This window comes from Pseudonaja textilis, chromosome 6 (genome assembly GCF_049901715.1).
Source record: "Pseudonaja textilis isolate UNSWEBS1 chromosome 6, rPseTex1.2, whole genome shotgun sequence".
Taxonomy (NCBI): Eukaryota; Metazoa; Chordata; class Lepidosauria; order Squamata; family Elapidae; genus Pseudonaja; species Pseudonaja textilis.
Window position 1 is genome coordinate 6,884,445 of NC_141995.1, and position 6,000 is coordinate 6,890,444.

Genomic DNA, 6,000 nt, shown 5'->3' on the forward strand with positions numbered 1-6,000 from the left:
AGCGGGAGGGTGGGCTCTGTTGGCTGTGGAGGAGGCTGGGGAAGGGCAAAGTCGGACTGGGCAGAGCAGGGAAGAGGTAGAACAAGGGAGAGGGGGTTCAGTGAAAGACCCAGGCCCACTCCCTCTTCATCCCAGGGCACGCAGGGAGGAACGGAGAAGGGAGCAACGTGGGTTGCCTGGCTTACGGGGGAGGAAAGGGCCCTGATTCCCTTCACAAGGCACACCTGGGGATGGAGTTTAAAGGAGAAGAGGCAGTTGGGAGGGGCGTTTGTCAGGAACAAACACTGAATTCATCTAATGTTGAGAACTTTGGCCTACATTCCTGGCATTGCTTGTGACTGTTGGAATTATTGCCGTGCTTCTATACGCTTATCTTGCCTTGCTGGAATTATTGGACTCATTATCTTGCCCCGCTGGACTGATTGAATGCAGTCATTCTGCTCACAGCATTTGGACTGGAGTATCTGCAGCCAGAGGCGGTTGCAGGTTTGTTGGAGAGCTTTTCTCCAGGCCAGAGAGTAAATGGACACTGGGGGCAAAGTTGGAGTAAATAAAGGAACTCCTACCTGTTCTCTGGCCATGTTGCCTTTGTACCACGCCCCGGGTCATCACATGGACTTCCTGGTTTTTCTTTGAAGGCATTTCACTTCTCATCCAAGACGCTTCTCATCCATGAAGCTTCTTCAGCTCTTCAGGTAAAGAAGGACGAGAAGCGAAATGTCTTCAAAGAAAAACCAGCAAGTCCAGTTGCCTCTTGGAAAAAAAAGCACCTTTGGGACAACCGTGACCTGGAGGACTGAGAATCTCTCTAGACCAGTGATGGCGAACCTTTTTTGTTCTGGTGCGCCACAAGTGCGAGCGCAATACCCACAACGTAATGCGCCCCCGCCCCCTTGCGCACGAGCATGCAACACCCCACCCCCTTACCTGCACTATGCATGCATGTGCCTCCTAGCTGATTTTTGGCCTGTTTGAAGCCATTTTCACCCTCCCAGGAGCTCGAGGGAAGCCTCTGCAGCCTTTGGGGGCCGAAAAACGGGCCCGTTTCAGCACTTCTGGTTCAGCACTTCCGGTATTTCCAGAAGTCCCGTTTTTCAGCCTCCAGAGGCTGCAGAGGCTTCCCTTGAGCCCCCGGGAGCACGAAAAAGGCCTCAAACAGTCCGAAAATCAGCTGGGAGGTGCGTGCATGTGCAGTGCAGGTAAGTTTGGCGGAGGCTTGCATGCCCTCACAAATGGCTCTTGAGTGCCACCTGTGGCACGCGTGCCGTAGGTTTGCCATCACGGCTATAGACAAAGAGGTCCACTCTAAACCAGGTTGGGCCAACTCATCACAGAACCTAGGACTCTGTGGCTGAAAAATAGTCTGAAGAACCACAACATGGGTGAACTGTAAGAAGCAGAGATACAAATATGTGGCCGTTGTGGAAGGACGCAGGTCATGTCTGCTGTGCAGAAAGGAAGCAGAGCTCACTAGCTGAACAATCGGTGGCCCTTAACTTACAAAAGTTCATTTAGTGATTGTGGGAACATTTCCAACTGAATCGTAAATCAGGGTCTCGGTGTCATAATTGGGGTAGCATACAGATAGCCCTGAATTTTAACCATCATTCATTTGATGACCGTTCAAAGTTACAACAGCACTTTAAAAAGTGACTTACAACGTAAATACGTTTTTCGTACTTACAGCTGTCGCAGTATTCCCTCAATCATGTGATCAGAATTTAGATGCTTGGCAACTGGCCTATCAGTCAGCATTCCAGTAACCCTCCATTCCGCCCGATAACTCCGAGGCAGACCTCTTCTCAAAGGTTCCTTTTTATTTTGGATAGCAACTGGCACAAATGTGGAATCCTGAATCTGAATGTTCCAGGCTTCCTTACAATAAGTAAAAACTACAAAATCCATCCCCTGCACCCATCATCACTTCACATGGCCCCAATCGCCATCCATCCCAAGTTAAGACTTCCTCTCACTTATGTGCAAAACCACCCGGCCTTGAACCAGGAAAAGAATGTTAGGGTGCCTAACTGGATCTACTCCAATAAATTCCTCCCTCCCACTTTCCCAGGCTCAGAGGTGACAGTTGTGGGAGCATCTGATCTCAGTATGGCTTCCAAAGCTGACGCTATCTTTATGACAGGTGCGGTGTCCTGGAGTTGTGTGATTCCTCGTTTGACAAGCAAAATCAGTGGGGAATCCGGATTCGTTTAACAACCGTGTTACTAACTTAACAACTGCAGTGATTCACTTGAGAACTGTGGCAAGAAAAGTGGTAAAATGGACCAAAATTAACCCTTAACAAGTGTCACGCTTAGTGACAGACATGTTGGGCTCAATTGCGGTCGTAAGTCGAGGACTACCTGTAAATAGCACCTGGTGATAGAGAAACCTTGCTAAGACTGGTTGGCCAGGCTTGGAGAGAACTGCAGGATCTCCATAGGGTGCCTTGAACCTCACAGGAGAAAAATGGAGTGTAAGAATCATCATCTTCTTTTAAAGACCCCATAATCCCTTGAGGGGTAGAGTCTTGGGCAACTGAATGGAGCTGAGCATTTCCTGGCCAGATGCCCTTCCTGTCTCCGATGTGGAGTTTGGTTCAGCAGATATAATCTCAACGTGCCCTTGAGAGAGAGACATATATGCCTCTACCTAGGATCGAACTCCCAGCCTCCTCATTGTGAGGCGAGAGTTCCACCTCTAGGCCACCGTACCTCTCTATGGGATGTAAGAATAAATAATGAAAAACCCCACAGTGAAAATGGATGATGTTCCTGCTGTCGCAAAATAAATAAATAAATGTATCGTTGCATCTGTAATGTCTCTAGAAGCAGAATTGGGAAAGAGGTTTTTTTAGTTTTTTTTTATATTTGTGAGTCGCAACATTGTCTTTCATGGAGTAACTCAGGTTGCATAAAAATTCAGGTACTTACAAGAGCAATTGCACCCTTCGTTAAAGAGGTTGCCTATAGGCAGCTCCCATCATCTAGTTTCCTTTGGGGAAACCTCTAGTTTCATCTAGTTTCCCTTGGGGTCCTCTGAGCTTGGAGGCTTTCTTGCAGACATTTCATTACCAAACTAGGTAACATCATCAGTGGGAGGTGGAGGTGGAGAAGGATTTGCTCTTATTTTATTTATAAATACTGTACATATCTACTAGGGGCTGGTCCTGTCAGCGTTGACAAGAGTGTTCTTGGTGGTCTCATGGTTAGGCTGTTGTTTACTGGTGAGCAGGAGCAATCAATATCCATTTGAGTAGATATTAACACCAAGCTAAACACTAGGCCAACAATCAAGGAAACAATACCGCAGTCAAGGAACTACCAATGCAGACAAACAAGCCAACAGTAAACAACAGTTAATCAAGGAATCACCAAGAACACTCCCACCAACACTGACAGGGCAAACCACTTGGTGTCTGTCTGTCTCTGTCTGTCTGTCTCTGTCTGTCTCTCTGTCTCTGTCCCTCTGTCTTTGTCTCTGTGTGTGTCTCTCTCCGTCTCTCTCTCTGTCTCTCTGTAAAATCCTGCTGCCTTCTCACAGTTCAAACCCTGAGCTGCACTTATTCTCTTCCATCCATTTCCTTTGATTGCAATAATACACGAAGAGCCGTCTTGTGAAATTAAAACAGCTGACACTCCATTTGCCTGACTGTTTAGCCGAAGAATATACTCTGGATGAGAACAGGCATGGATGTTAACACATAAGAGCTGAACACGAAATTATATTTTTATGGATGCCAAGCTGAGAAAAAGTATATGTGTATCTTGCCAACTGCCTGACTGCATGTCTCCAACAGAGATCTGATGCCTGTAATTTGGATCGTTATGAAACTAGTTCATTATCTGTAAACTCTGCCCAGCCTCCAACCAGAGTTTTGCTAAAAAGGTACTTGTATGTCGGAATAAAAACTAAAGCTATTTATTAAAAAAAACAACACCCTTGTTTTTTTTCTATGCTGGCATTTTATAGCCTGAATAGTTAGACAGAAATAAGTGACTTTATTCCCTATAGTGCAGAGACAAAAAAGAAGAAAAAAAAAAGGAAGAAATGTGATGAAGTGAGAAATAGCGAAGATACATTCTATATGTGTGTGTGTGTGTGTGTGTGTGTGTGTATGTATGTATGCATGTTTGTGCAAGAGCCTCAATGATTTTGAATTACAAAAATAGGCACGTATCAGCCCTGCTCTGAGTGATTAAACCTTCTTAGGTAACCTGCCTTCAATTTTCAGCTTCCACCTGAACGGAGGTGTGATTTTAAAATGCAAGGAGAAACCAGGACTGACATTTTAGATGCATTTAACAGAATAACAAAGCTGGAAGGGACTTTGGGGGGGTCTTCAGAGACCCCTGACCTTTTGGGCACCAGGCCCCATAGAGAAAGTCCCCAAAATGCTTTTTTCAGGAGGTAACTGGACTCTGTTGTTTGAAGACGTTTTGCTTCTCATCCAAGAAGCTTCTCCAGGTCTGACTGGATGGTTGGGAACGGAAGGATTTAAACTTCTTGCAGACAGCTGGTCATTTGCATCCTTTTAGAGGGTCGTTGAGGCCACTTGGAGGTTTCTCTGTGTCCTCAGGGTCACCTGTTGCAAATTGTTCTTGTAGTCTGCAATTTTCTTCTCTGGAAATCCCTTCCTACTCCCACCCCATTCAAAGGGTGCTCATCCCAAATTGTGTAGCTAACAGTCCATAGAGATTCTCAGTCATCCAGGTCATGGCTGTCCCAAAGGTGCTTTTTTGGGAGGCAACTGGATTTTCTTGTTTTTATCTTTTGAAGATATTTCACTTCTCATCCCATGGAGAGGGTTTTTTTTCCGTGGACTGGAAGGAGTGTGGTTTTGCATGCTGCCTGCACCCCACAGATGGGGCTTCACTTGTTTGCGTGGCCCAGTTTCTGGCATACCATGGACCAGTGCCAGTCCATCGAGTGGGGATTAGGATCCCTCTTATAATCCAAGCAGAATACCTTATATCATTTTTGACAAATGGTTGTCCGGTCTCTTCTGAAAAGCTTCCAGTAAGGGAGCATTCACAACTTCTGGAGGCAAGTTGTTCCGCTGGTTAATCATTCTCACTGTCAGGAAATTCTTCCTTAGTTCTAAGTCGCTTCTCTCCTTGATTAGTTTCTACCCATTGCTTCTTGTCCTGCCCTCGGGTGCCATGGAGATGAGATTGACGTTCCCTCTTCTTTGGATCTAGGACAGCTCACCGCAGCCAACTCACCATGGCCCATTCGCAACAGGACAATTTCCTGGGACCAAATATTACATTAATACTGTAGAAAAAGTGGAATATAACCATTAAAGAAAGGATGTCAAAGGAGGGACAAAAGGAAACGGGAATGACAAAAATTAAAATAAGTTTTTAATTATGTTAAGCAATAAAACTGCATTGTCCCGCGGCAAGTTCCCCATGGCGAGTGAATGACAAAAAAATTACAGTAAGTTTTTAATTATTTTAAGCAACATCCTCACCTTTAGCGGTGCAGAGTCCTTGACTTACGACCACAATGGAGCCCAACCTCTCCATGGCTAAGGGAGACTGTTGTTCACGTGGGTTTTTGCCGCATTTTGCAACCTTTCTCGCCACTGTTGTTAAGTCAAACCCTGCAGTGGTTCAGTTAGTGACACCGCTGTTAAGTGAATCCAGCTTCCCCGTTGACTTTGTTTGTTAAAAGGTCACAAAATGGGGAATCCCATGACCTGGGACAGTGCAACCGTCATAACTGTGAACCCGTTGCCAAGCATCCAAAGTTTGATAGTGTGATCACAAGGAGGCTACAACTGTCATAAGTGTGAAAAATGCTGATAAGTCACCTTTTTTGCAGTGCTGTTGTGACTTCAAACAGTCCCTAAATGAACAGTTAAGTTAAGGCAGGGGTCCCCAAAGTTGGCAACCTTAAGACTTGTGGACTTCAACTCCCAGAATTCTCCAGCCAGCATAGAATTCTCCAGCCAACTCCCAGAATTCTCCAACATAGCTGGCTGGAGAATTCTGGGAG